Genomic DNA, 9562 nt, shown 5'->3' with positions numbered 1-9562 from the left:
GGAATAACTCTCATAGGACTGGCGGCATGATTTTCAGGTCCAGTGCAAAATGGAAATGTGTTCAAATGTTATAAAGAACTTCAAGACACTGACAGCATAGCATTAAACCAAGCATGGAGCTTTTCTGAGTATGAGGCCCTGTGTAATTTGTACAAGTTGTTTGTCAATGAAGTTGGTCCTATTCCAGGGAGGTATAAGGCCCAGACTCCTTGCTTGAAGGTGGAAAAACTCTGAAGTGCTAGCTCAGCTCTAGAGCTCCCCATGGGTTAGGCTTTCTTTTGCAGTTCAACTTCCCCCTCTGCCCAATCCCATTTCCTTCACTCCCCTTTAGGTGTTGATCCCAAGGGCACCCCCTGATCAACTTTCTTCCTACAAATCTCCAACTCAGTGTCTGTTTCCCAGGGAACCTGACATAATACATCATTGTTAAAGAAAACAAAAATAAATGAGAATAAAAGCCAAGAAGGAAATCCAATACTTATGTAAGAATAACATTTTTACCTCCTATTTGAATTTTAATAATATTTGCATAGCATTTATAATAAAAATAATTTCCAATTAAAAAAATAAATAGGAATTCTACTCCTGCTTAGGATGTAGAAAGAAGAGTGTTACTCCCACCTGACCAATGAGAAAAAGCTGAATAATCTACAAAATCCTAATTTTTGAACCCACTAGAGAGGTGAAGTCAAGGTGACCAGTTGTTATCAATCTAGAGGGTGAGGAGCCACCACTCCCCAAGGAGAGATGAATCACCGAAATTGTTTCACCTTTAGCAAAGGGTAGGAAGAAGAGGTGGCACTCATAAAAGCTGGAATGAGGACTGGGACTAGTGTGAATGAGTGAGGCATTCTGCTGTGCAAAATTTAGGGAGGAAAACTCAGAAATCAAGATAAACAATACTTCAATGCAATATTTTAAGAAATAAAAATTAACGCAAAAATCCATGATGTATAAAATAATCAGCATTTTAAAGGAAGACCACAATCGGACACACAGCACTTGCATAATCCTGGCTCACTGGCTTCACCCTAATCCTGGCCCTGTTAGACCCTTATTTAAAATTTAGATATTTCATTCATCACAGAATTATGCAATTTTAAATAGACATTGCATTAAAATATTTATCTTGATTACTTAGATATTTGGCGCCCCTTTAAATTTTGTACTGGAGGCAATTGCGAACCTAGTTCCGGCCTTGGGACCTCCATAAAAGAACGAAGTTAAGACCAAAAAGAAAATCCAGCTGTAGATCTGCTTAATTTGTTTGGGATTTACTCCTGGCGGTGGGTGACGCTAGGTATCAGAAACAAAAAGGTTTTGACTTGCCAACCCCAAGACTAATTTTTCTATGCATGTTTCCCTAGCGCTCACTACGCGAAGGCTGCACGTGGCCCACTGGTCCATCACAGGGTGGCTTTATTTGGGGGTTCAGAGGAAACACTGGACCGTCAGCACAGGCCAAATTTAAACTGAGCAGACTTCTGAGAACAACATAGTTCCCCTGGTGCTTTTCCTGGGAGCATTTGAGAGCGAGAGCCTTTACAACCACTCGCTTTTCTGGGCCCAGGTCGCAGAAGAAGCAAGCAAGGCATTAAGACAACGTACCCCTGCCAGCCGCGAAGGAGGTGGAGCTTCCGGGAACCCACCGCAGGCCGACAGGCTGACCCCGGGGCTTACAGGACGCCAAAACGCGGTGCAGCCCGGTGAGTTGAGACCTCCTGCCCTACCTGGGAGCATCCTGAATCTCCAAGTTGATCCCCAAGGCCGGCTCCTATTCTGGCGCGTCTCCTTCCCAGACCGAGGCGGAGCTTTCTGAAGCGGAGGCGGGAGACTGCGGGGTGCGCTGCGCGCTTGGATCTTCAATCCGCGTGGGGAAGCAGAACCCTGGTAAGCACCCACTCCAGAAAGAAGTTTCATTTGTAGGATGTGGGAGAGGGCGTGTGTGCAGTATGATAGACTGTGTATGGGTCTTGAATGCCGGAGCTGCGTCTGTTCTCAGCGTGTGTGGGTCCTTTGCAAGAGTGCTTCTGGGAGTCACAATGAATTGTTAACTAGTAGATGTCTGGGAGGAGGCTAGCCCCTACAGATTGTGGATTTCGAATATCTGGAGCCTGGGTGAGTCCTGAGCAAACTGTGAGAATGCTTCTCTCTGGCTGAGCACAGAAATTTGAAACCTCCAGGCCTGCAACATCTTTGGCGTTCGCGGGAGGGCGCGGGAGGGCGTGGGAGGACGATCTGGGGTGCGTCCTACTATAGCTCAGGGTGGGAGCCCGCAGGTGTATGGTGGGACCCGCAGGCCTCAGGCGGCTCAGGTTCCAGGCATCGAGGGTATGCTTAGAAGTAGTGTTAGTCCAGGGTGGCTGGTGGCTGGAAACAGGCCTTGGTAGATGGTCCCAGCTGTGAACCAGCTGAAGCTGCAAAGACAGGGGTGCTAAGAAGCAGATAAGCACTTCTGAAAGATGATGCTGCAAACCCTGTTTCCCCAGCCTCTTCCAGGTAAGACTTTGGAGAATTTTATTTTCCTGTGGAGGTGTGTGTGATCCTGGTCTTGGGATGTGGCCTTTACAGAGTCCCTGTGTGCCTCAGTGAGACTAGGAATAACCCCCACATTCACTGTGGGCCGTCCAGCCTTTGCTAATCACCCCTTGGTGGCTCTGAAGGGACTGACTATAAAGAGTGGGAAGAGTAGGGTTTCAGTATGTGCCCCACAGCCAGGAACTGGAGTGGGCTCTGGGTTTTCTGTCATATTCTTTAGAAGGGTTCCTAGCAAAGGTTGGCGTGATGATTTTCCGTTGTAGCCCTGTGATTGTCTGTTTTAATAATTGTGTTTAGGAGAAACACTTAAGTGGTTAAATCGTGCAACTGGGAACATTAGTTCTTTGTATGAAGGTCCCATGAGGCAGGCTCCTCTCCATTGGCCTCTCCTAACCTCAGAGATTCACAGTCCTTTCTCGTCTTCTCTCTCCTTCTAATCAGCATCACTGCCCAGATGAGAGCCTCCAACACTTCGCCGGCTATCAGGCTTGCTAAGCAGACCCTACTGCATGGTGAAGAGCAACTTTGTGCCCACCAGTGTGGGTTCCAAAGCTTTCAGCTGATGCTGCAGATACCTTAAGGCCTGAGGAGTTGAGCAACTCCAGGGAAAAAGTGACTTGTCTCCAAGTCATAGAGTGGGGATTCAAAAACAGGGGAGAACCCTACATGGGACCTGACTCCCGGGGGTGTAAATCTCCCTGGCAATGCAGGATATGGCTCTTGGGGATGAACCTGGACCCGGAATTGTGGGATTGAGAACATCTTCTTGACCGAAAGAGGGAAGCGAAATGAAATGAAATAAGGTTTCAGTGGCTGTGAGATTTCAAATGGAGTCGAGAGGTCACTCTGGTGGACATTCTTGTGCACTATATAGAAAACCCTTTTTAGGTTTTAATGTATTGGAATAGCTAGAAGTAAATACCTGAAACTATCAAAGTCCAACCCAGCAGCCTTGACTCTTGAAGATGATTGTATAACAATGTAGATTACAAGGGGTGATTGTGAAAACCCTGTAGATCTCACTCCCTTTATCCAATGTATGGATGGATGAGTAGAAAAATGTGGACAAAAAACTAAACGAAAAATAGGGTGTGGGGGGGGTTTGAGTGTTGTTCTTTACTTTTATTTTTTATTCTTATTTTCACTTTTTCTGGTACAAGGGAAATGTTCAAAAAAATAGACTGGGGTGATGAATGCACAACTGTATGATGGTGCTGTGAACAATTGATTGTACACTTCAGATGACTGTATGGTATGTGAATATATCTCAACAAAACAATTTAATTAAAAAAAGAAAAACAAAAAACAGGGGAGAGGCCCATCTTCTGTGCCCTACTGGACATGGGTCTATGTTATGTTTGTTGTGGGGAGAGGGGATGGGCAAGGCTGGCTTTCCTTTGTGGTTCTGAGTTCATCTGTCTAAGAGATTTAAGTGATTCTAATTTAAAACCTAGATCATTTAAAAATGATTAAGATTATTCAAGCTGTAGGACATGATCCTTGATTACACTGTTCATCCTCTTCTTCCAAGTTGTGAAACTGAACTTGCTACTCCTTTTGATTTATAAGGAAAGCATTATAAATTAGAAAACTTTTTATGAGAAATATATACAGCACATTCTTTTTGATATTGAAAAGGAACTTTTTGATCTAAAACTATAGGCAAAATAAGCTAATTTCAGTTCCTTCTGTGTATCCCATTTTTTTTAAAATTTTTTATTTTGGAATAATTTTTGATTTACAGGAAATTTGCAAAGATAGTACAGAGAGTTTTTGTATAACCATCACCCACTTTTCCCTAATGTTAACATCTTACCTGACTGTGAAATGTTAGTTAAAACTAAGAGATTAATGTTGGTATATCACTATTAACTGAACTCTAGATATTATTTGCATTTTACCAGTTTTTTCAGTAATGTCCTTTTTTTCTGCCCCAAGATCCCATCCAGAATACCACATTGCATTTAGTTGTCATGTCTCCTTATTCTCCTCTATAACAGTTTCTCAGTCTTTCCTTTTTTTTTTAAATGACCTTGAGAGTTTTGAAGAGTACTAGTGAGGTATTTTGTAGAATGTCCCTCAATTTTAATTTGTATGATGTTTTCTTCATGTTTGGATTGGGGATACAGATTTTGGGGAAGATCACAGAAGTGAATGCCCTTCTCATCAAATCATAGCAGGATACAGGCTATCAACATGACATTACAGATCATGTTTACCCCGATCACTTGATTACAATAGTATCTACTGGGTCTCTCCAGTGTAAAGTAACTATTTTTTCCCTTTCTGTATTGTGTTCTTTGAAAGCGAGTCCTTACGTCTATCCACATGAAAAGGAGTAGGGATTAAGCTCCATCTCTTGGAGGGGTGAGTATTTACATACATTATTTGGAATTCTTCTGTAAGGAATATTTGCATCTTCTCCCTTTTGTTTATTTATTCAATCCTTTGTTTATACCAGTATGGACTCATTTATTTTATTATTTGGATTTTAATCCACCACTACATTATTTATTTTCTTGCTCAAATTGTTCTTTCTCTGTTTATTACTTTTATTTCCTGTTTAAGAAATTTTTGCCTATGTTTTCTTCTCAAAGATGTATAATACACCTCAAATTAATTTTTTGACATATGTGAGGTATGTTCTTTTACCCATGTGAATATCCAGTTGGTCTAGCACCATTTATTGAGAACACCACCTTTCTCCCACTGAATTGAAGTGTACCTTTGCCATAAATCAGGTGATTTGGGTATGAGTCTGCATTAGGATTCTATTTTTTCCATTATTTTTTCTATCCTTGTGACAATACCACACTGTCTTAATTACTCTAGCTTTATAGTATATCTTAATGTACTAATACAACTTTTGCAACTCTGTTTTTGTTCTTTAAGATTTTCTTGGCTATTCTAGTTACTTTGGATAAAAATTTTAGAGTCAGCCTGTCAATTTCCACAAAAAACCTACTGGAATTGTGATCAGGATTGAATTCAATTTAGAGACCTTTAATAAGGGCAGAATTGACATTTTAAGAGCATTGAATTTTCTAATCCATATACATGGATTAGAAATAAATCTTTATTTATATTTTAATTTCTTTTACAATGTTTTGTTGTTTTCATTGTAGAGGCCTTGCACTTCTTTCATTAGTTTTATGCCTAGGCATTTGAAGGTTTTTGATTCTATTATATGTAGTATTATTTTTTTTAAAGATTAATCTATTTAACACTGTGTCCCATTCAATAATCCGTTGCTGTTTTTCTTTTGAGCCAAATAGAATACTTATTCCCTATTTGTTCTTTTTTTTTTTAAAAAAAAAAAAAAAAGGTTTTATTCACACACCATACAATCCATCCTAAGTATAATCAGTGGCTCCTTGTGTAATCACATAGTTATGCATTCACCACTACAGTCAATATGAGAACATTCTCATTTCTTCCGAAGAAAAATATCCCATACCCCTTACATCCCCCTACTAGTGACATTTAGCTTTGATATTGTGCCTTTGTTACAATTAATGAAAGATTATTACAATATTACCATTAACTATAGACCTTAATTTGCATCAATTGTATTTTTTCCTATATAACACCCTATTATTAACACTTTGTAATAGTGACATACGTTTGTTCTCATTCATGTAAGAACTCTAATATTTATACAATTAACCACCATTATTGCCCACTCTGGTTTTGCTAAGTTATACAGTCCCAGTTTTTATCCTCTATATCTCCTTCTTGTGACATACACTACTCTAGCCTTCCTTTTTCAACCATACTCACAATCCACTGTTAATTACACTTACAGTATTGTACTACCATCACACAGTATTGTGCTATCCATTTCTGAACCTTTAATCTTGTTAAACATTCTGTACTCCTTAAGCATCAAGTGCCCAATCTCTACCCTCTTGCTATCTCCTGATAACCTGGGTTCTTAAACTTAACTCTCAGAGTTTGTTTGTTGTAGTTAGTTCGTACTAGTGAGACCATATAATATTTGTCTTTTTGTTTCTGGCTAATTTCACTCAACATAATGTCCTCAAGGCTCATCCATATTGTTGCATGCATCATGACTTTATTCTGTCTTACAGCTGCATAATATTCCATCATATGTATGTATCAGTTTGTTTATCCACTCATCAGTTGATGGACATTTGGGCTGTTTCCATTTATTGGCAATTGTGAATAATGCTGCTATAAACATTGGTATGCAAATGTCTGTTTGTGTCCCTGCTTTCAGTTCTTCTGAGTATATATCTAGTAATTGGATTGCTGGATCATACAGCAATTCTGTACCTAGCTTCCTGAGGAACAGCTAAACTGCCTTCCAGAGTGGCTGCACCATTCTGCATTCCCACCAACAGTGAATAAGTGTATCTATTTCTCCATATCCTCTCCAGCACTTGTAGTTTTCTGTTTTGATTTTTTTTTTGATAATGGCCATTCTAGTAGGTGTGAGATGATATCTCATTGTAGTTTTGCTTTTCATTTCCCTATTAGCTAGTGAAGATGAGCATCTTCTCATATTCTTTTGAGCCATTTGTATTTATTTTTTGGAAAAGTGTCTATTCATGTCTTTTGCATATTTTAAAAATTGGGTTGTTTGTCTTTTTGTTGTTGAGTTGTAAGATCTCTTTATATATTCCGGATATTAAACCCTTATCAGAAATGTGGTTTCCAAATATTGTCTCCCATTGAGTAGGTTGTTTTTTTTACTTTTATGACAGAATCCTTTGGTACACAAAAGCATTCAATTTTGAGGAGATCCCATTTATCTATTTCTTCTTTCATTGCTTGCTTTGGGTGTAAAGTCTAAGAAACCAACTCCTACCACAAGATCTTTAAGATATTTCCCTATATTTTCTTCTAAAAGTATTATGGTTTTAACTCTACTGTTTAGGTCTTTGATTCATTTTGAGTTAATTTTTTATATGGTGTGATATAGGGATTCTCTTTTATTCTTTTGGCTATGGATATCCAGTTCTCCAAGCACCATTTGTTGAAGAGGCTGTTCTGTCCCAGTTGAGTGAACTTGGTTATCTTGTCAAAAGTCAATTGTCTGTAGATGTGAAGGTCTATTTCTGAACTCTCAATTCAATTCCATTGATCAATCTATCTATCTTTATGCCAGTACCATGCTGTTTTGACCACTGTAGCTTTGTAATATGCTTTAAAATCAGTTAGTGTGAGACTTCTAATTTCATTTTTATTTCTCAAGAATTTATTTTCTATTTGGGGCACCCTGCCCTTCCAAATAATTTAGATGATTGGTTTTTCTATTTCTGCAAAGTAAGTTGTTGGGATTTCGACTGGTATTGCATTGTATCTCTGAATCATTTGGGGTAGAATTAACATCTTAACTATATTTAGACTTCCAATCCATGAACACAGTATGTCCTTCCATTTATTTAGGTCTTCCTTGATTTCCTTTAGCAATGTTTTGTAGTTTTCTGTGTATAGGTCTTTTATGTCCTTGGTTATTTGATTCTTTGATTGCTATTATAAATGGAATTTTTTCTTGATTTCCTCCTCAGATTGCTCATTACTAGCTTATAGAAACATTACTGATTTTTGCATGTTGATCTTGTATCCTACCACTTTTCTAAACTCATTTATTAGCTCTAGTAGCTTTGCCATAGATTTTTTTGGGATTTTCTACATTTAGGATCATGTCATCTGCAAACCGTGAAAGTTTTACTTCTTCCTTTACAATTTGGATGCCTTTTATTTCTTTCTATTGCCTAATTGCTCTAGCTAAAACTTCCAGTACAATGTTCAATAACATTAGTGATAGTGGGCATTCTTGTCTTGTTCCTGATCTTAGAGGGAACGCTTTTAGTCTTGCTCCACTGAGTATGATGTTAGCTGTGGGCTTTCATATATGCCCTTTATCAGTTGACAAAGTTTCCTTCTATTCCTGTCCTTTGAAGTGTTTTCATCAAGAAAAGATGCTGAATTTTGTCAAATGCCTTTTCTATGTCGATGAAAATTATCATGTGGTTTTTCCCCTTTGATTTGTTGATGTGGTGTATTACATTAATTGATTTTCTTGTGTTGAACCATCCTTGCCTACCTGGAATAAAGCCCACGTGGTCGGGGTGTACAATACTTTTTATGTGCTTCTGAATTCTATTTGCAAGTAATTTGTTGAGGATTTTTACATCTATATTCTTTAGAGAGATTGGTCTGTCATTTTCTTTTTTTGTAGTATCTTTGTCTGGCTTTAGTATTAGGGTGATGTTGGTTTCATAGAATGAGTTAGGTAGCTTTCCCTCCTCTTCAATTTTTTTGAAGAGTTTGAGCAGGATTGGTAATAATTCTTGAATGCTTGGTAGAATTCACATGTGAAGCCATCTGGTCCTGGACTTTTCTTTGTTGGGGAGATTTTTTTTTTTTTAAAGAAATTCAAAGTTATATGAACAGTTGCAAAAACAATACTAGCTCCATACACAGAATTCCCTCATACCCTGACCCCCTTCCCTCGATAGCTCAATCCACCAACTTTAACATGCTGTCACATTGCTATTTCTTTCCCTCCCATCTATCATCCATCATCTATTACTCTGTCTTCTGAATATATGAGAATTAGCCACACACATCCTTGAGCATACACTATAATTCACGTATACACTTCCCATGAACAAGAACATTCTTTTATGCAATTCCATTAAGCGCAGCTAAGAAGTACAAGAGATTCAACAATGATACAAAGCTTACATTCTGTATTTCCTTTTCTTTATGTCTTAACTGTGTCCCTTTGAGCCACCTGTCCTCTATCCTCCAATCCCATCCAAGTTCATCCTTAGCATTCAGTTGTCATCTAGTTAGACTGTCTTTTTTTTTTTTTTTTTCCAGTTGTGGAAACATATATACAGCCTAAATCGTCCCATTGCACCCCCTCCCTAGCCTTCCATTAGTGGGATTAATCACATTTAGAATGTTATAATGCTCTTTCCCACCATCCATTACTAGAAATTTCCCTTCACCTCAAACAGCAACCCTACACTCATTTCTTAACTCCCCA

At 38.6% G+C, this 9562-nt stretch overlaps 1 protein-coding gene across 1 annotated transcript in view; it reads left to right on the top strand.

Moving 5' to 3' along the window:
• The first annotated feature begins 2393 nt into the window (after nucleotides 1–2393).
• The window catches only part of CALCB (calcitonin related polypeptide beta), a 177861-nt gene continuing 170692 nt past the window's right edge, over nucleotides 2394–9562 (top strand). Inside the window, exons 1-2 of the mRNA XM_037838483.1 lie at nucleotides 2394–2499; nucleotides 4846–4905. The gene's annotated coding sequence lies outside the window, so the exon portion shown is untranslated. The remainder of the gene's footprint in view (nucleotides 2500–4845; nucleotides 4906–9562) is intronic.

The sequence above is a fragment of the Choloepus didactylus genome, chromosome 6, assembly GCF_015220235.1.
Source record: "Choloepus didactylus isolate mChoDid1 chromosome 6, mChoDid1.pri, whole genome shotgun sequence".
NCBI classification, from domain to species: Eukaryota; Metazoa; Chordata; class Mammalia; order Pilosa; family Megalonychidae; genus Choloepus; species Choloepus didactylus.
Note: the sequence above shows the minus strand (reverse complement) of the source record. Positions and strands in the feature narration are given on the sequence as shown.